The sequence below is a fragment of the Lontra canadensis genome, unplaced genomic scaffold (genome assembly GCF_010015895.1).
Source record: "Lontra canadensis isolate GAN:19392208 unplaced genomic scaffold, GSC_riverotter_1.0 scaffold36, whole genome shotgun sequence".
Taxonomy (NCBI): domain Eukaryota; kingdom Metazoa; phylum Chordata; class Mammalia; order Carnivora; family Mustelidae; genus Lontra; species Lontra canadensis.
In genome coordinates, this window is record NW_022631030.1 from 4857021 (window position 1) to 4877562 (window position 20542).

Here is a 20542-nt window from a genome sequence, read left to right on the forward strand (position 1 = left end):
CCCTCTGCTGTTCCCCCTTGCTCATACTCTTTTTCGCCCTCTCTCTCTCTAATAAATAAATAAAATCTTTTTTTTAAGACATTTTCTTTCTTACCTTTTAGATAAAAATGATAGCAATATTTTCTTCTCATCCCTCAAGAGATCCTTTAGCACAACCCCTTTGGAGAGCACTGGTCTCGACTAAAGATGTAGATTTATAAATCAACAGCAAATATGTAGCAAAGAGCCAGAGTTCTACCTTTGGACGAGATTGGACGAGATTGTCCGAGGAGAACATGGACAGAGAGGGAGAAGAAAGTGCCAAAGATGGGAGATTGGGGAACATCAGCATTTAAGATTTGGGCAGAAAGTAAAGAAGCAGGAATTGTCAGAGAAACAGGAGGAGAAATGAGATAGAGTGGCCATAGGAAATCTGGGGAGAAGAGAATTTCAGAAAAAGCCACGCATGGCAAAGACTGAAAGGGGGCTGTGATTCACACATGCGAAGGTCACTGGTAACCAGGCTGGGAAGCGACACAACACAAGATGAGTGTAAGGATTAGATGGTACTAGAAAAGAGGGAGCCGTGGAAGATTATTGAGAAGGAACGTCACAGGATGACAGCTGAATGTAAGGAAGACCCATGTGGGTATTTGTAGGAAAAACGGGCTAGAGGGGACAGAGTTTGAGGTCTGGAGGCGCACTAGGATGTAAACTCAGACCAGGCTGACCAGAGTTAAAATGGCCTCAGACACATTGCTTAGGAGACATGGGAATGATCCCAGTGACCCACTTGATATGGAGACTTACAGAGAAGGAAGAGAATGTGGGCTGTAAGGTTGTGCATCCTGGAAGGCGAGAGAGCATAAGCATGACCATGGTTTGGTGAGGTGCTGGTGGGCAAATGCATGCATGGTGGGGTCGTCCAGGAATGTTTCCTGGAGAAGGAGGGAATGCCGATCCCCAAGGGCCTGGTATTCTCTCTCAGGCTCCTCCTGCATTCCTAGGCCTATAAATTCTCATGGGCAGAGTTCTCACCCCTGCCCCGCAGTGCCAAGGATGTGGTCATGGCTGCATAGTATCCCGGAGACCCACCGAGAATAGCCCAGCCAACTTCCCTGTGATGCCCAGGGGCTGTGAGGTCGTCACGGAGGGCAGAGAGAGCTCCTCTTCCCATGCAGAGTCTGGCTCAATGAGAGCCTAACAGCCAAGGCCCCATCAGTGAGCATCAAGGCAGGACATAGCCAGGCCACAGTGCAGCTGCACATCCAGCTCTAGAAGTCGGGGTATCAATCAGCACCTGCTCCACGACCCTCAGCCCTCCACAGGGCCTCTGTCTCTTGCCTACCTCCCATCATCAAAAAGGAAAGAAAAGAGGAAAAGGGGAAAAAAAAGGAAAGAAAATGTACTGAGACTCTGTACTGAGTCTCTCTCTCCTCACTTGAGGAAGGAGATGCTGTTCTCAACAGCAAAGGTGTCTGTCCCCAAAGAAGGACCCTCCAGTTCCGGGCCAGTTGGCTTACAGGCTGCAGTGCAACAGGACTGTCCCTGGGACCCCTCCCTGGGGACGCTCCATAGCCGCTTCTTTCCCAAGCCCCTCACGGACTGCATGGGAGCTGGACTGTAGGGCAAGTCTGGGAAAAGGTATTTGGGGAACCGCTCTCTCGATCCTGGATAAATCAGGACCCCAGGAGGGGGTCCTGTTCTGTTCTCCCATCTCTCCTGGCCACGTCTCGGGCTTGACCTGACAGTCTCCAAGGTGAGGGACTTCAGTGTGGTTGTGCTGAGGAGGTCCCTACCTCCAGGAGTCAAGAGAGGCCCTAGCCCTGGGTGGAGGTTCTAACTAAAGATGATGGGGCGGGGGAGCAAAGAGGAGCAAAGCCTGCCCACCCAGCTCCCTCTGCATTGATACTTCCTCTATTGAATTATTTTAAAGATAAAATGGGAAGCAATGTATCTCATACAAAGGGCTAAGTTTTGATACTTGGGCTAAATAATGCTAAACACGTCAAGGATAAAACAGCTATGTGATACCCTGGATAAACGTGTTGGTGGGGGGCACCTCGGATTTCTTGAGCATCTCAGAGGGTGGGATTCACTTACACGCGGTGAGTCTCCTCTCGGCTCCAGGCCCACCCTCCGATGGTGAAGGACTAGGAGGAGTTTGAGCCGAGAGCAGAAGGTGCCCCAGGCTGAAGGAACTGCCTGGCTAAGGGACCAAGTGAGAGAAAGCGTTCTACGCGGGCATGGGGAAACACACGGTGGAATTCTAGATCAGTCGGCGGCCGCAGAGGGAGGGGGGACAGCCGTACTCCAAGGCAGGAGAAGCCCCAGCCTGCTCCTGACATGCTCTGTGGTGGGAGCTTGGGCTTTGTCCAGAGGGCAAGGAGGAGCATCTGAAACATTTTAAGCAGAGAGGAGACATAATCAGATTTGTTCTAGAAATGCAGCGGGGTGGTTTGTTAAGAAGGTAATGTGGCAGGATAGCCTCATGAAGGACTAGCTGCGTCTTGCTTTCTCCAATGTGGGCTCCCTGGTGAGGAATGAAAGGTATTTCCACCCTTCTTCCTCCTCACTCCCACCCCAGGAGTGGAGCCAAGCCATTGTATCTTTGAGGCTTCCCTTACCCACAGGGGGGAACACACAGCTGGTTTTGTGTGTTATAAGGCAAAAGAGGAACCCATTGTCAGGCCGGTCTGCCTCTTTGTTTTAGAAGGCTCTGGTCCAGCCCAGGAGTGTTTGTGCTGAGAAATGAGGAACTAGACCCAGAGAGGTTACGGCAGGTGTGGAGACCTCCAGACCTCTGAGAATAGCTGTGAACCCAGGGGAATGAGGAACTCTCACGGCTACCCTGTTGCCACACAGCCTGTTGACCTCCCTACCCCCACCAGGCCTACCCCGTGAGCCCATCCCCAGGGTTGGTTCTGAAGGTCGCTGACCACTATGCACAAGTGGGAAGAACCCAGAGCGAGCTCCAACCTAGGACTCGGCATCCCGGCCCACCACGAAGCACCATGTGAGGTGAGGCCCACCCCATGGGCTCTCAGGCTTCATGCTTCTCCTTGGTAAAATGCGTGCTTTGGACTTGATGTGGCACGTGGCTCCTTCTCGCCCACACGTTCTATGAGGTCTAAGGACACGCCTGAGTGGCCCAATGGAGCAGAAGGCATCGTCACAGCACAGGGACAGGCACTCAAAGCAGCCCGGGGAGGGAGCCAGAACCCCCCAGGGGTCTCGGATCCCAACATCAGGCCCCATAACTGGGGCACAGGAGGGCAGAAGCACCTGCTCCTGGGGTCCCTAACAGACCATGGGCAGCCTCTTGCAGGGAGGCTGACACCAGAAAGACAGTGGACTATCAGGCTGTCTCCGAAGGGCAGAAAATACCTCCAGATTCAGAGAAGGAGAACATGGGAGAAAGGTTGGCTGGTCCACCCAGGTGGGCAGTGCAGGTCAGGCCAATAGTTTTCTTGGGGTGGGTCCCCCGGGATCCTGCTGGCCTCAGGACAGTCCCCACTGCTTGAGGGGGGAGTTTCAGCAAGGGTCACTTGCCTGAGTTTAGAGAGAAGCAGGAAAGAAGAGCTTAATCAATTAGAAAGTACAGACAAGGTCAGAATGGAGATAGCTAGCTACATCCTCTTTCAGCCCCCAGGTGGCAAGGAAACTGAGAGCAGCAGACGCCCCTATAATAAAAAGGCACTTTCCGAGGCTGTGGCTCGTTTTCCATTCTCTTTCTCCAACGGACTCTCCTCTCTCTTCCTGCTCTATTATCCACGAGTCTTCGTTTTGCAGATTGCCTTCCCAGGGCAATGGACTCTCCTGAGGGAAAAGAGAATTAATTGTGTTACCCATGGCCAGATGCCCAGGAGGGTGGGAAAGGAAAGCGGTTTATGGCAGGAGAAATGTAACTAACTTGATTGAGGTTTACAATCTTGGCACATAGGATGTCATTGGAGGGATTGTTATTCCCATTTTACAGATGAGCAAAATGAGGTCAAAGGGTAACGTGACTTGTCCAAGATCACAGAAGCTGCATGCAGGCAGGAAATAGTTTCCTCTCTCCAACCTTGGTTTTTCCGCTGTGGCCCTGTAATGAGACTGACCAAAGACACATTAATAAGAGACAGCAAACAGAAAGGTATTCGTGTGTGTGTGTCTCCATGTGCAACGTGCAATGGAGTATCTCCATGTGCAATGACTCCATCCCAATGAGTCACCCAGAGGGATGGACAGACTTGGACTCACGCATCGTCTTAGACCACCCAGAGGAGGGAGGGGGGCTTCTGGGTGGAGATGGCAAGTTGTGGGAAGATGACCGGAAAACATGGGGTGGGGGTGTCCAAGTTGTTTGTTAGGGTTGGGTTTGCAGGTGTAAGTCCGCGCCTACTGGGCTGGAAAGAGTCCTGGAGAGTCTCCACACGTACAGGAGAGGGAGACACGTTTCCAAATGGAAATCGCCTTTATTGATGTAAACTCCTTTGCAAGGAAAACCTGCTCTCTGTTTTGGAGCGTTCCCTACACCTACTGGCTCTCCACAGCCTTTAACTCTAAAGAACCCATAGGCCAGAGACATGCTGGGGGGACATACTCAAGTTATGTCAGGATTTAAGTCCACATATCTTTGGTTTCTTTGAGTTTCCCTTCCCAGTCTCCTCCAAAATGTTCGTTGACCATCTATTTTGTTCTGAACACGCTACTGTGCACCCAAGAGTCAAAGACCAAGGATGCCACGGGTGGCCTTCAGGCTCTGCAATCTGGATGGCGGACGGACGCCTGAAAACCAAGAAATGGAGTGATGTTTGGTGGTGGGGGAGTGGGGAGCGGACATCGCAGGAGAGTTCCGGAGGCTGGCCTGCAGTCTGCCCCGCAGAGGAGGGGTCCGCATGCCGGAAGGCTCCAGGGCCTGAAAGCGTTCTGCGCCCTGCCATCCCACCTCCTGGACAGCGATGCTTCCCGCCAGCATCCCTGGATGTCAGGACCAGTGTGAAGGTCTCGATGGTGCCCTTCCTTCCAGGGAAGGGGCCGGGGGCCTAGGACTCTACCCCCAAGACCGGCTTCCTGGGGGTTTGCTCCGGCAGTGCCTGAAGTCCTCCTGACAGCCGCAGCCCCCCTTGCCTCAGTCGGATCTTCAGTTTAGCTAAGCTGCTGGGTCCCTTTGGGTTTGATACCATCTAATTGGTTGTGGCTAATCCCATATTAACTCTCCTCGAAGAAGCTAGAGGGCCTCTCTCCACCCTCCATCACAACCCAGCCCCTACAGAAGCTGCTGTTATCATGTTTATGAGCCTCCGCCACCACCGACAGGCAAATTTGCATATAAATAACCTGCCAGCACGGGAGGCTGCGCGAGGCACCTGGTAACGACTCTGTTTATTACTCTGGAGAGAGAAGGGGAGCAGGAAGGCCTTGTGCTGGGTGGCCCAGTCGGGACGGTTACATTTCCACCTGCTGATTAGCTGAGAAAGAGTCTGTGACCCTCAAACGGCGGAGGAGGAACAGACACGAAACCTCTCAGTTCCTCCCTTTTGGGAGGAGTCCTCCAGTCCCATCACCTGGGACTGGAGGACTTGTCCTTGTCGCTGAGGCTGGCCCTGCCCAAGCATTCCCTTCAGGCAGCCAAGGATGGTCCTGGGCTGGGTGCGGTTCAGAGATGGGATGCAAAGGGAGAGGGGGTCATGTCCTCAAAGAACTCTGGATGGCAGAGGACGTGTCACAGACCTAGCAGGGACGCTGAGCAGACAAGACTTGGAGATGAGGACCTCATACAGTGTGGTTCGGCCGGGAGGTGCTGGACAGAGTCCTTCCACCTGAGAAGGCTCCCAGGCCACCAGCATCTGGGCGGGTCCTTGAAAAAAAGAGAGACCTTGTCCTGGTGCAGAGCAGAGGAAGAAGCATTCTGGGCCAGAGGGAATGAGGTCAGCAAAGGCTTGAAATGAATGCATCGCTAAGTGGATTATCTGCGGGAGGTCGGGGTGGGGGCGGGGAATGGGGAGGTAGAGAGCCGCAGAAGTTCTGGACCGTGGGGTGTGCACGTGACTAAGTTGTGACGTCATCTCCTAGACCTCAGAGGTTTTTAAAGATGGGAGTGACCAAGTGGGGGGCGCAGGTCTATGAGCTAAACCTCCCCCAAAATGTTGGATAGCCTCACAGTTAGCTAAGAAGGCAGGGAGGGATTACCCTTAGCTGGGGTCTGACATCCGTTAACACCCCAGTAAGGCTTAATGCAGATAGGCTCTGTCCCAGAGACTGGGAAACTGGACATCAGTGTGCATCCGAGTCTTTGAGGACGTAGGGGTGTGGAGCACAGATTCAAAGGACAGGGAGTCTATGGTTGGCCTGTATAGAAGTAAAATTAGAAAAAAAATCTTCTCTCAACCCAGAAAACCTCCACAATGGTAGTGGGGACAGTTTCCTTATCAAATAAGCATTAAACCAGAATGTGATGCATGTCACAGCTTACCCCCTAAGAGACTTCAAAGACAAAATGGAATCCACCCCCCACACACACCTTATATAGCGTAAGAGAGAAAACACTTTTTCTCTCTACTCTCCTAGGTTCAGTGGCTGGGTTCAGTTTGTAGCAAACTGATAAAAGACAGATTAACCAGAGAATAAAAATGGTTTTAATTACACACACTTGCACACGGGAGTTCACTAAGAAAAACGTGGCTCAAAAAGGAAGCCAGAATTTAGGGACTTATTTTAGGCTAGACAAAGAAAAATGGGCTTGGGTCTTGGCAGGGGGTCGGAAAGTTATGGGATGGTGACCAGGAAACGTACGGCAAACAAGGCTTGCTCAGTAGGGATTGTCACACAGATTGAAGTCTGTGCCTTTTCCTTTGATAAGAGCTGTTAAGATTCTCCTCCTCCTGCTGCAGGAGATGGAAACACTTGTACACATGGAAATTTCCTTTATTGATGTCAAGTTTCTTGACAAAACGGAAACTTGTGCTCTCATGTTAGAGCTTTTCCTGCTTCTGCTGTTCCTTAGTGGCCTTCACTCCCAATAATCCTTTGGCCAGAGGGGCGTCCTTTGGGGTGGCATGTTCTGGTCCCCTTCAGTATCCCGGCGGGTACAGCCCATTATACACACATCCCTTGTTTATACACCACGATAGACAAGAGCTCATCCTCAAACAAGATGTCTTAACAGCACCATTTGTCACATATATTTCATCTTGCCTCTACATGGTAATTGGGCAACCATCTGCATTAGCTTCTTGGCTTTATCCAGAAGAAAAACAAATGCATAATTTGCGACCAGAGGTAGTTCTGCAAATGGGAGCAAGGCACCCACCAAAGTTAGGCTCCTGCCCTCCCACAGACACTCAAACAGAGGGGCTCTATTTTCCTAGATGTTTGCATTTCGGAAAGGTGGCTCTCAGGTCTTTGAGGAAATGCTTGCGGTCTGAGACCAGCAGGAGACAGATCTAGCCCTTATAAAGATTTCCATGCATTTGAAAAGGACACAGGAAAACACTCTGAAAGAAAAGTGAGAGGAGGAAGACGACTTCTCCTTATTTTCTTTTTATTTATTTTTATTTTATTTATTTATTTGACAGAGAGATCCTAAGTATGCAGAAAGGCTGACAGGGCAGGTGGGAAGCAGGCTCCCTGCTGAGCAGAGAGCCCAATGCGGGGCTTGATCCCAGGACCCTGAGATCATGAGCCGAAGTTAGAGACTTAACCCACTGAGCCACCCAGACGCCCCTCTCTCCTTATTTTCAACAGGGAGAATTAAGCCTCCCATTTTAATTTATACTCACACTTTCCGGACCAATAGGTTCAAGAGTAGGTGGGGCCTCCCGCAAGCAAGCACAGACGACCGCCTCCTCAGACTGGTTCGAATCCCACCTCTGCCTTGTGCCCCCTGGTGGACACATCAATCCTCCTCACTTGGAAATGCAGGTTGGAATTGCCACCTCATAAATTTGTGAGGAATAAACGAGGTAACATTGTAAAATCACCTGGGGCACAGTGGGCATTACCTAATACTCTCCTTTTAAATTAAAATGTAAGCTATCCTGAGGGCTGGGAGGATGGGGTGAAGAGCGGGTCATTCACCAAATCCCAAAGCACCAAACCCGAGGGGATCGAGGGTACCCGTCCGCTGACCAGCTGGGCACAAATTCGGGGAGCTTATTCCCCTAAGGAGTGTCACAGTCTGAAAATGTAGATGGGTTACCAAAGGGTTTAGGACACTCATGAATGCCGATTCCAAAGGGGTTGTTAGGAGAGTGGCAGGTGTTGGGCCGTGATCCTAACTCTGAGGTTGACAGTTTCTAGGGCAAAGCCTTTCCCATAGTCTTGGCAACGCTGTCACAAGCAAGCTCTGGCCAGACTGATGTATCACGGGTTTGGACTTAGAGGATAATTCTTCTATTTCTGTGCTCCACCGCTCACAGGTCCCCCAAATCCCCCAGGATGACAGGCTGCATTTGCAGTGGGACAGTCTCTACTGCTCCCTGGCCCCTTCTGCCATAAAGCTCGAAGCAGGACTCCAGCCCACCTGTGCTCCAGAAGGGCCCCGTCCCTTGAGATGGGGGGAGGAGGGCACAGCACAGCCACTGTGGTCAAATTCATATCCCTCTTCAGTCTCTGGCCCCCTGCCCCTTTTGCATCTGTGGGGGCTGCCTTCATGTTGCCATGGCAACTGGATCCCAGGGAGGCGGCCATCTTGGGACAGACAAGCAGCCCCAAGATGAGGCCGCTGGAGATAGAGGAAGGGAGTATCCTGTAGGGAAACCGCACTCTGGGCTTTTGACTGTTTGAGGCTGGGGAGAGGTTGAGAAGACACTTAGGCATTGGTGGCCCACTGCTCTGGGGCTTTCCCCAGCTTGCTTTGGTGAGGGCAACCCCCCTTGCCAGCACCTGGAAAGAGTTTGGAGGCTGAGAGGAGGAGAGACCCTCTCTTCCCTCCCATCTTCCCAACTGCCCTCTCTGGGAGCGAGAATGTGGCTAGTGTAGGCCAGGCCTCGCGCACTGGGTGGTAAAGTTGGGGGTGGGGGGTGGGCTGGGAAGGAGAGGAGCCGGAGTGACAGCAGGGGGTAGGTTTTCATGGGGGTCGGGGCGGCTGGTGGTGAAGGGATCAGGCTGGGTGATGGAGGTGTCAGAGCCCACAGGGAGGGCTGGAGCAGAGCTAAGCCGCACTGGGGTGGGGGATATGATTTACCGGGGGCTCAGGAGGGATTGAAGCGGGCGACAAAGGATTTGCTGCAGAGCCCAGCGCCCTGATGGAGGACTGGATGTCTTGATGCCCAGGCCAAGACTGCCAGCGCAGGGACGGGGCGGAGGCTGATGAAGCACCTTGGCAGGCAGGACTGGCGGGACGCGTGCTCCGGGGACCGAGCTGCGGGCTGAGCCCATCTGTCTCTGCCGAAGGCGCGGTGACAGAGCCTGCCGGCAGAGGGCCGGCCAGCAGGCGGGCCCAGAAGCACAGAGCTGGCCCCAGAATGCAGCCCTCCAGCACATTTCGCCCTTAATGTTCAAACCAATTCCAGGGCAGCTTTTCTCCGGAAAAGGAAGCGTGGTTCAAAGAGAACATAATGAATTGGCTGAAATAAATAGCTGATTAGTTGCAGATAACACCAGAAGCTGCAGAGCACAGGGGACAGCCAGAGGCCCTGGCATCCGCCTCCCCGGTGCTGGACACAGCCCGCGTCCAGCCCGAAAGTGGGTCCCAAAGCCCGCAGGCTCGGATAGCAGCCCTTTGCTGCTGGGACAGCCCCCCTGGCCATCACCGAGGGGCCTGGCCTGCTGGGGAGAAAACACGGTGTATAGAAACAGCACATGGAGGGGATGGAATCCAGGCTCCCGACCTGCCAACTTAGACCCCCTCAATGGCCTCTCTGAAAAAGGACATAAAATTAAACTAATATCTGCCCTGAATGCTCCCCGGGCCTTTTCGAGAATCCAATGAGAAAACGCTGGTGTCTGTTATTCATTAGACATGCCCCCCCCACCTCCGCCCCAGGGAAGGGGGTCTGTTTTGCTCATTTTTGGACCACCCCCACCTGTAACCTAATGCTTGATACAAGTATCTGTTGAATGTTCTTGAATAAATGTGGACCATTCACCACCCCAGTGGTACCCCCCAGTCCTTCCCAGGTGGACTGGGCACCAAAGAGCTGGGGGTCCAGTCTGGGGACATTTGGTTGTGACACTGCTGGACAGCCAACCTCAAATGATGTTGGGATCATCCCTCATGGTGAGTTAGCCATCGCTCTGTCTGCCCGGGAGACAGAGGATGGGGAGTTATTTAAACTTTGATGGAGAAGGTGGGCCATGAACTAGATTTGCCTTCTGCAGTCCAGGAGCCTCACATCGAGAACAGAACTGGGCTCTACCCCCCGGGAGCTCCTCTCTCCTGTTCTTTTCCAGCTTCCTGTTTCGGAAACACAGATGGGGAGGGACGGGGTCATTTTGTGACCTCCATCTGCTATTCAGTCTGATACTTGGAGGTCACACAATGTATCAATCATCTTAAGCTGCAGACGCACTCCACATTAATTATAATTTGGAATAACTGGGAATTGAGTTAAGTGGCAGTTGACTAGTTGACATATTTTGTAGACACGTAATCATTTATTAATTTTGATTTTGCAGTTTTCTTTTGGTGTCGTGGGGCCAATCAGCTCTCTTTTCAGGTACCAGACGCTTCTGGAGGTCCTTCACTTCAGAGGACCCCGGCGCCCAAGAGGCTGGGGAAAGGGGGGACTGTCTGGGTGCCGGGACACCCTATGCTCCCCCCAGAAAGGGGAGAAGCAGCACAGCCCGTGGCTTTGGCATTTTTGTAGGAAATAGGGCACATGCCCCCGGGCCTATATGCTGTGTGACCCTGGGCAAGCTGTGTGAGTTGTCTGGGCTTTAACTTGGAAGCCCTTGAAGTAGGGTTTGAGAAACAGGGATGGAGGCTACAGGTCTAGGGTGGTCACTGGTGGTCACTCTCCCCCAGATCAGAAGATGCGACTGTGAACTGTGGGCGCTCAGGGCAGAGTGGTCTGGACAGCTGCAAGATAAGCTAAACACAGGGAGCCTCTGTGGCTCAGTGGATTAAGCCTCTGTCTTAGGCTCAGGTCATGATCCCAGGGTCCTGGGATTGAGCCCTACATCGGGCTCTCTGCTCAGCGGGGAGCCTACTTCTCCCTTTGCCTCTGCTGCTCTCCCTGCTTTTCTCTCCTCTCTCGCTCTCGGTCTGTAATAAATAAATCAAATCTTTAAAAAAAAGAAAAGAGGGGCACCTGGGTGGCTCAGTGGGTTAAGCCTCTGCCTTCGGCTCATGTCATGATCTCAGGGTCCTGGGATCGAGTCCCTCGTTGGGCTCTCTGCTCAGTGGGGAGCCTGCTTCCCTCTCTCTCTCTCTGCCTGCCTCTCTGCCTACTTGTGATCTCTCTCTGTCAAATAAATAAATAAAATCTTCAAAAAAAAGAAAAAGAAAGGAAAGGAAGGAAGGAAGGAAGATGAGCTAAACAAGCCTGCTTCCCCGGGGAGACAGAGACCCTGTGGGGGGAGCGTCAGGAAATGGTACAACGGAACTGGGGTCTGTCTATGCCCTTTTTAGTCTCCAATGACCCTCACCAGTCATTTTATATAATTATTACCCTGCTTCCTGTCAGTCTGCACACAAAGGACCTGGCAAGTTGGGGCTCTGGTAATGCAGTGTCTTCTCTCTGACAGCAACTACGTGTGGCTTTTCCACACCACAGCCCATTCTGCAATTCTCTGCAACCAAGCGCGTGTCCTATAATTCAACCCTATTGTGACGCTAACCACCCAGAGCTAGTGTCAGACCCCGCAGGTTTCAGGACTCGGTCCCACGAGACTGCCCCCACTTCGAACACCAGTCACAAAAGACCTGGGGGCCACCTGTCCTTCTGACTGACCTGTTAGAAATCAGGGGTTCTCACAACCTCGTCTCGGGTGCAATAATTCCACAGAATGACTCACAGAACTTGGAAAAATGCTTTATTTATGTTAACAGTTTAGAAAGAACACAGCCAAATGGCAGAGATGCTCAGGGCAAGGTCTGGGACAGGGGCCGGGAGGCCGTGCTTCTGTGCCCCCTCGCCCCCCATTTTCCCAGTACATCAATGTGCTCACCAACCCGGAAGCTCTCCAAACCCTGATGCTTAGGGGTTTTTATTATTTTTTTTAAGATTTTATTTATTTATTTGAGAAAGAGGGAGACAGAAATAGCAAGAGAGAGCACAAGCAGGGAGGAATGGGAGAAGACGACTCCCCTATGAGCAGAGAGCCCGATTCGGGACCAGATTCCAGCACCCTGGGATCATGACCTAAGCCAAAGGCAGACGCTTAACCCACTGAGCCACCCAGGTGCCCCTGGTTAGGGCTTTTTATGGAGGTTTCAGGATGGAGGCATGACTGAGTAGATCAATAGCCATTGGTGATTGGAACTCAGCCTCCAGTCCCTCTCCCCGTCCCAAATTCAAAGTGGTGACCCTCTAATCCGGTCTTGGGCTTTCTGGCCACTAGTCCCCATCCTGAAGCTGTCTGGTCCCCCATACACATTCCAACCCAGCTGGAGGCATCGCGTCGGCACACAGCACACACACTCTTATCACTCAGGAGATTCGAAGGGCTTTAGGAGCTGTTGGCCAGGAACCCTGGACAAAGGCCAGAGGTTTTCATTTTATTTTATCTCACAGACTTTTTTATTATACCACAAGCAACTTGCAGTGTTATCCTGCAGCCCTCAGAGGGAGGACAAAGTGTGGGCCGAGCCTGGGTTTCTCAAACATCCCTGCAATGCCCATCTTGGGGCCACCAGGCAGACCCCAGGGTTTTTTCCCAGATGTTTTCTAAGCCGACCTCGTCCTACACATCATCTGGTGAGTCAGGCCCGAAGATAAAAGACCTAGAGACACATAAAGGAGAATAAAGATACTCTCCTGTCTCCTTTGAGCCCCTTTCTCAAGGACCTGAGTTTCCGTCCCCCTCTGTTTCCATGTTTCGGGAGCAGGACCCGCTCGTTCTCTGACAAATAACACAGCTAATCCCAATTTTCCCAGTTCACCTGGCCTGGACGTCATGATGGGAACTTCTCTTCCTCCCCTTCCCACCCAAACATGCAAACACCCTGTCTCCCCAGAGTGTGGAGAGGACAGAACAAGCTTCTGGGAGTGTGTGGACAGAGAGATGTAAACAAACTTGGCCCTTGGCGATTTCCCTCTCTGGGTTTTATCAGCCAGTGCAGTTTCTGAGTGAAATCGGATCCATGTGGGTCCTGATTCATTTGCGCAATGGGGAATGCTTTGTGCATCAGAGAGATGGAGATCCCAGGGGACGCTTTTAGTTGATTTAACAAATCCCTTTCAAGCTTTTATTTTTTCATTAGGAAGCAGAAGTTGCTTGTTCCCAAACTACACACGTACACACAGACACATACACCCCTCCCCCACTGGCTTCAAATTCTCTCCCTCTCCAGGTCCTGCAGCCTGGAATGCCCCCATGAACCAAGAGTTAGGGGACACTTTTCCATCTCTAGCTCCTGCTGAGAAACAGCCCAGGAAAGAAGTCTAGGAAGGATTTGCAGGCACTGGGTGGAAGGAGGCAGGTGCCCTCCTGCCCAGGGAGGCTGGCACCCGGCAGCCTCACAACGGTGGTGGCTCCAGGTCCAAATCTCAAGTCTGGGTTCAATTTCAGTTTGGTGGGAGGGCCCTGGGCTAGGAACAAAGACCCACAGGGGATGGGGGAGCCCCGAAATACATTCCTGTCTTATGTCCTGAGTGGACCTGAGCGTGCTTGTCCTGTGACAGTCTCGTCCTGACTGTCTAGGTGAACGTGTTCTGCGCACGTCCCGCTGTGGGAGAATGAACTTGGCTGGGAGGGGAGGAAAGCAGGATGCTGGGAAGGTCTCGCCTCTGAGGCCTGGACCACACAGAGCAGCACAGCACTTCCATCGCCCAGCAAGCCGCAGAGCGAGGTCCCTCTACTTTCTGCATCAGAAGGGAAAGAATCAGAGCAGCTCTGATGGGTTTTCAAATTGGTGGGTGTGAAAACACACCCAGACCTTGGGCTGTGAAATGTGTCATTTTCATCTGTGCAGTGTGTACCCACTGACCTCATATCGTCCCCGAAGCTGGGGGACTTCCTCACCTCCTCCCCACCATCTAATCTGCATCTGATTTGCTGGCAGACCTCAGACCCACCGGCATCTCTTGGAGCCATTTCCTTCCACTTAGGAGTAAAGGGTGATTCTAGGGAGCGAGGCTGATGGGAAGAGCATTCACCCCGGTGGCTGGCACTCCTTCTGTCTTGCCCTTTTAGGACCTCACCTAGCAAACACGGAGGTCCCTAGTGCGCCGAGATTTCCAGGCTGCCTCTGCGGCACCCACAATTCAATCACACAACCTGTCTGTGAGCATAAAAACGGATTTTCTCTTCTAATGACTCCCTTAACTGAGCTGATGGCTGCCCTCTCTCAGGGCCCTTCGGGCAAGAGTTCGGGAGAAAGATGGCCCTCTTGCCTCTGTATCCCTCAGCCCCTCCTCCCTGCCGTCTCTTCGAAGCAGAGGTGCCCAGATGGACACGTTCCTTGAATGGGCCCAGAGCGGGGAAGTGGAGAGAATGCGCTGTGCGACGGGAGGTGGGCTGCGTGGTCCCCACGGGGCTCTCCCTCTCCTGCCAGCCCCATCTCGGTTCCATTAACCTTGCTCCGCGTGCGCTGTGTTAATGGGCTGAGAAGGACAGATCACCCTGCCAGCCTGCCGAGAGGAGGGGCTGCGACTTGTTGCCAACCTTCCATCAAGCTGGGAGGGCAGGACTCAGGGCCCAGGCAGGCCCCGGCTTGTGGCTTGGCTCCCCGCTGCTCCCCGGATCCCTGCCCCAGGACCACGTGAAGGGCAGCCAGATGCTGATGGGGCTGGAGAGAAAAGCCCTCCCCTGGTCTCAGAGCCCCTCGTCAACACCTGGGGAGATTCAATAATGTCAACTTGCTAAGGGCAGTAGGAGTATTGGAGGAGGAATCCCTTGATCGATGTTCCCACTTCTGCTGAATAAATCTCGTCATTCGCTTGACGCTTGTGAGGAAGAGGAGGCTGTGGGGTAAGGCTTCACGGAAGCAGTGGGACAAGCCATGAGCCAAGGTGAATGTCATAGGCTTGTGTTGTGCAGAGACCCAGCATGGGTGGGGCCTCTAGTGTCCCGAGTTGGAGATTTCTCCTTGCCACGTTTCTCGGAGCCATCTCTGAGGGTGGGGCTAGACCCAGTCTTGCTAACTGAGGCTGGGTCGTGGTCTCAGTGGACAAGGAAAGAATAAAGCCATTGGCATGGGCCGGAGAAGTGAGAAGCCACAAAAGAGAAGGCAGGGAGAGTCTGGAAAGAAGAGCCATCAGTGTTGGCCGCCTTGGGGCCTCGGAAACCACACCCTGAGAGCTACCCTACAGCCCCTCACCTCTCCTCATCTTCCTGTGTAAGCCCCATGCCCCAGCTGCTATCCTGGGATGTTACCATGAATAACCCTGCAGTCAGTCTCCATGTTCTAGATAGGCTCTGGATAAGCTGGGGAAATAGCCCGGGGCTTCCCAAATTTACCTGATTCAAAGTCACATGGCCAGTCTGTTAAACCTACAGATTCCTGGGTTCTTTCCCGGACCAAGGAACAGAGTCTCTAGGATGAATCAGTATATGCACTTTTCACAAACACCCAGAGGGGGTCTTCCAGCAGGTCCGGGAAACACTGGCTTACTCTCATCCTCCTTCATCCATCCACGCGAGTCAGCTGAGTTGAAAGCATAAAACCACATTGCTTCAAAAAGAGGGGGAGATGCCCATGTGGGGGCACAGCTGGGCAAAAAAAAGGAAGTTGCATGCATTTCTGACCCCTTCCGTTCCTCCCCAGCTCCAAAGCAGGATAGTACAACAGTCGGAGCAGTTTCCCCCGGGGATGGATACAATTACCTGTGACGCTCCCAGGACCAGGAGTTCACCGCTGCTAGACTCCCGTCTTTCGTGGTGGGAAAGAGGAACATTCCAGTTTTGTACTAACTCCACTTGCCACCGTATTTCCTTTTTTTCTTCTTCGGTGGTAATAGAATTTTTAGCAGAACATGTAACAGCCCAGATAAAGAATACATTCCCAGCCTCCCTTGCAGCTGGATGTGGCCACACAACTAAGCTGTGGCCAGTGGGATGTGAGCGAAAGTCAGGTGTGCAACTATGGATCCAGGCTCATGGAAAAGGGGGGTGGCCTGCCCTCCCCCTTTCTTCCTTCCTGGTTGGAACACAGAGAGAGCTGTGGGGAGGCATCTTGGCTCCTACGAGCAAGGGTATGTCAGTCAGTGTTCTCCAGAGCGACAGAACCAATAGGGTGTGTGTTTGTGTCTACATAAACACGTATATGTGAACACACACATGTGTACAGATGGATGTGTGTATATACATATATGATTAACATATATACTTGCATATACAGACATACATTATATATTTACTTATATATATGAATAGACACACCCATAAAGAGATTTATTCTAAGGAATCGACTGGTGAAACTCCGGAGGTTGTTGACAAGTCCCAGGACCTACAGTCGGCAGGCCGGAGCCCGAAGAGTGGAGGGGTTCCTGGCTGAGTCTGCAGGCTCAAGATCTGGGAGAGCTGACGGTGTGCTTCTAGTCTGAAGGCTGGCAAGTTCGAGACCCAGGAAAAGCAGTGCTTCGGTTCAGGTCTGAAGGCAGAAGCCCAATGCCCCAGCACAAAGGCAGTCGGGCCGGCAGGAGGGATGCCCTCTTACTGCAGGGAAGGTCAGCCTTTTGTTCCTAGTTGGGCCTGCGGCTGAATGGCGGAGGCCCACCCATGTTAGGAAGGGCAATCCGCTCTCCTCAGGCTACCAATTTAAATGTTGAATTTATCTGAAAGCACAGAAACACCCAGAATAACAGTTGACCAAACATATGGGCACCCCACGGCCCGATCAAGTTGACACATCAGATTAACCATCACCACGGGCGACTTCAGGCATGCCAGAGAACAAGACGAAAAGGGCCTAGGTCCCTATACGGTGACACTCCCATACCAGTTCTGTGGTGGGAGAGAGAAATATACTGTTTTGTATAAGCCATGGTCACTTTGGATTTTGTTACAGCACACTATAGTTGACCCTGTATCTTAACTACGGGGTCTCAGTGTAATGTCCACCCAAGAAAGCAGCTGTCCCACTTTTATGGTGAGACTCAACCATCCCTAGAAACTTCCCCCACATGCCTCCTGTCCAGGAAGTGCCTGAGCTGCACTTCCTAGTCCTTGTTCCAAGGGGCAGGATACTGGAAAGAGGAGTTGCCTCCTATGGGATATTCAGTGACACGCTAGCATATTCTATTACCAGCAGATTTAAAAAAAAAACAAACTTTCCTATATTTAAGTTATTTTCAGTAATAATCATGAAATGAAACTAACAATAAAGTACAGTAAAGAAACACAAAGAGTAAAAATGTTCTTAAATCAAATCATATATATGTATATATAAAATCATATATATAATCAGTCCAATAAAGAAATAATATTTTAGGTAAATAACTTTCTAATAATTAATAAGAGAATTTTAATAAAACCCAAACATTTGCAAATGGTGCAATTTAGGCCATACTAAATTGCACCAATGATGTTACATTTTATCTTTTGGAATGATTCTTTATCTTTAAAACCACTAGCAATTAATATTTTTTAAAGAATAATAAATTTGAATTTTAAAGATATTTTTTAATTAAGCAAAATATTTCATCTCTTAAAGTTTTTTTTTAGGATTTTTAAAAATTTATTTATTTGACGGAGATCACAAGTAGTCAGAGCTGCAGGCAGAGAAAAAGGAGGAAGCAGGCTCCCTGCTGAGCAGAGAGCCCGATGCAGATGCCTGAGTGGCGGTGGTGGAGGGGTGTGGGGGGGAGGGGGGAGGGGGAGTGGGAGGGGAGCTCGATCCCAGGACCCTGGGATCATGACCTGAGCTGAAGGCAGAGGCTTTAACCCACTGAGCCACCCAGGCGCTCCGAAATATTTCATCTCTTAAAAAAAAAGAATGGATCAAAGGATTTACGAAATGTTCACCGTTGTCGTCATTACTGGCAACAGTGACATTATATTTTGTCAACAAGTATTGGCTAAGATATTCTTTCCATGCCCAGTGCTATTCTAGGCCTGGACAATGAGCAGGGAAAAAAACAGAAATCCCTGCCTTCACAGAGCTCGGTTCTGATGGGAGAGACAAGGGCAAATATGGGAGTGAAAAGTGCTGAGAAGAAAACTAAGTCAGATTCAGGAGGTGGGTGGTGACAGGGGTGCTGTTTCCTCTGGGGGTGGGGCGGGGAGGTCTCTGTGAAGACGGGGCATGGCATAGGAGCCTTGGACCCCATTCCCTACCTCTCCCGCTCAGGTCAGGCCCCCTGGAATCCAAGACCACAGGCCCTGAGCTGAGCACCTGTTAGCAGGAGTAATGAGCACAAGGGGACCTTCGTGAACCCCAGGACCTGAGTACCTCTGAGTTTAGACACACGTTGCAGGGAGACAGGGGGGAGGGAAGAGACAGGCCCTGCCTTCAAGGGCATGGGCAAGCACAGGAGGGAGGGCATAAGGCACGCACACGGGAGCAGAGGAGCAAACACTAATTAGCATGATGCAGACCGTCCATCTGTCAGGCAGGCTGCCTGGGCAAAGGGGGAGAATCAGCGGTGTCTGTGGTGATTCCACATCCAAGCACAGGCCACATGTCACAGGCTTCCTCGTTCAGAAAGTCGAGAGATGGTCCCACTAACCTGAATGCCCAAATCTCAAGGCTCCGAGCTCCCAGCTGTGCAGTGGCACAAAGGTCAGTCTCTTAGGGTGCCACTGCTCCCATAGAGCGCTGAGACTCTACAGGGTAGTCCCACGTGGGCTCAGAGCCATTCTGGCCTTGTTCTCTGCACCCACCACCCAAGTGCCAAGTAATGCACCCCTGAAGCATTACTTCCTGGGCTTCTTTCTACCGTGAGTACCTTGATACGGCCAAGTCCACTGACACTGTAGTGAAGGCCTAGGCCGGAGACAGGGAAGGTGACCCCTGCTTTTCCAGCACTGGGGAAGCCAAAACTCAGTACTGAAGCTCTCACCAAGAGAGAAGGGAAATGCTCCCAGCACAGAGAGGAAGATAAATGTTCTCCAGTTAGTCAAGCAGCAATTCCGCTCCCCTGGACAGAGGTGGGGGACAGCCTCCACCACGGCCCCCATGCTGGGTGACCGTGCCAGGGCTCACAGTCCAGTCCAGAACAGGCCCTGCTCAGATGCGCAACCCGCCCCTGCTTCTCCCCCAGTGGCAACGCTGACTTGCAAACAGGGCGAACATGTCTGCTTGCTCAGTCTCGGGCGGTCACACGGCAAGGGTTCCTGAGCTCCACAGGCTACGGATGTTTCCATTCAAGGGCACACATAGCTCCTTTATCTCAAATCACACACGTCAGCAAGGGGCTGGGGCAGGAAGATCGAAGCGTTAACCCTCCCCTCTGAGGTGCAGGATGGGAGCCCGAGTCTGGCTTACCGTTCCTGAACCTTTCTCACTTGGGTGAGTTCATTGAGTGCCCCTGACATTCTCTCCCGTGATCTGCTTTCCTTTGGGTCTCATCCCCCACACGGCTCCCTCTAGCTGCCCCGTCCATTGGCCGTGTTTGCCTCCATCCTCCTAGAGTAGACGAGATTTGTCCTCAAATCTCTGGAAGGTCCTGGCCTTTCACATACATGTTGGGAGAGCCCCAGCTCCTGCCTCCCCCCAGTAAGTCCAATGGTCAGAAACATTCACCTCCAATAGGAGGGGCGGTGGCACCGCGTCCCAGCTGAGGCCAAGATGCTCAGAATGTCCCATTGCCCATGATGTGCATTTAGCTTACAAAGAGAAAGTCTCCACAGTGGACGCTACCATCCTGAAAAACAAAACGCCTTTAGGGACAATCGTTTGAATATTCTCTGGCCCATGCACACAGTGCCCGGCAGCTGTAAAAAAAGGAAGACGAAATCACTATGAATTGATAAGGAGTGATTTCCAGGTGTCACTGTGTGGGAAAGCCAGAGCGCACAAGAGGGTAGGTGGAATGCTATCTTTTGCGGGAGAAATAAGGGAAAATAAGAAAAGGTACATAGATCAGTTTAGGATTATAAAAGAAACACAGGAATGTTAAACCAGAAAATAATGAGGTAGATTATCTGCAAGAAATGGGAAGGAATGGTGCTGGAGATGGACTATTTGTCCCTCCCCAGCCGGATTTCGTATGTTGAAACCTAATCCCCAACGGGATGGCGTTAGGAAGCAGGGCCTCTGGGAAGGGATGAGGTCGTGGGCACAGAGCCCTCAAGATTGGGAAAACCCAACAAAAAAGACCCACAGTCTATGAGCCAGGAAGCAGGCTCTCACCACACACCAAAATCTGGTGCAGCCTCGATCTTAGACGTCCAGCCTCCAGAACTGGGGAACTAAATTTCTGTTGTCTATAAGCCACTCAGCCCGTGGGATCCTGTTAGAACAGCCTGATCAGACTAGATAGACGGGGTAGAAGGTTATGGGAGAAAACGATATCTCAGAGTGTATCTT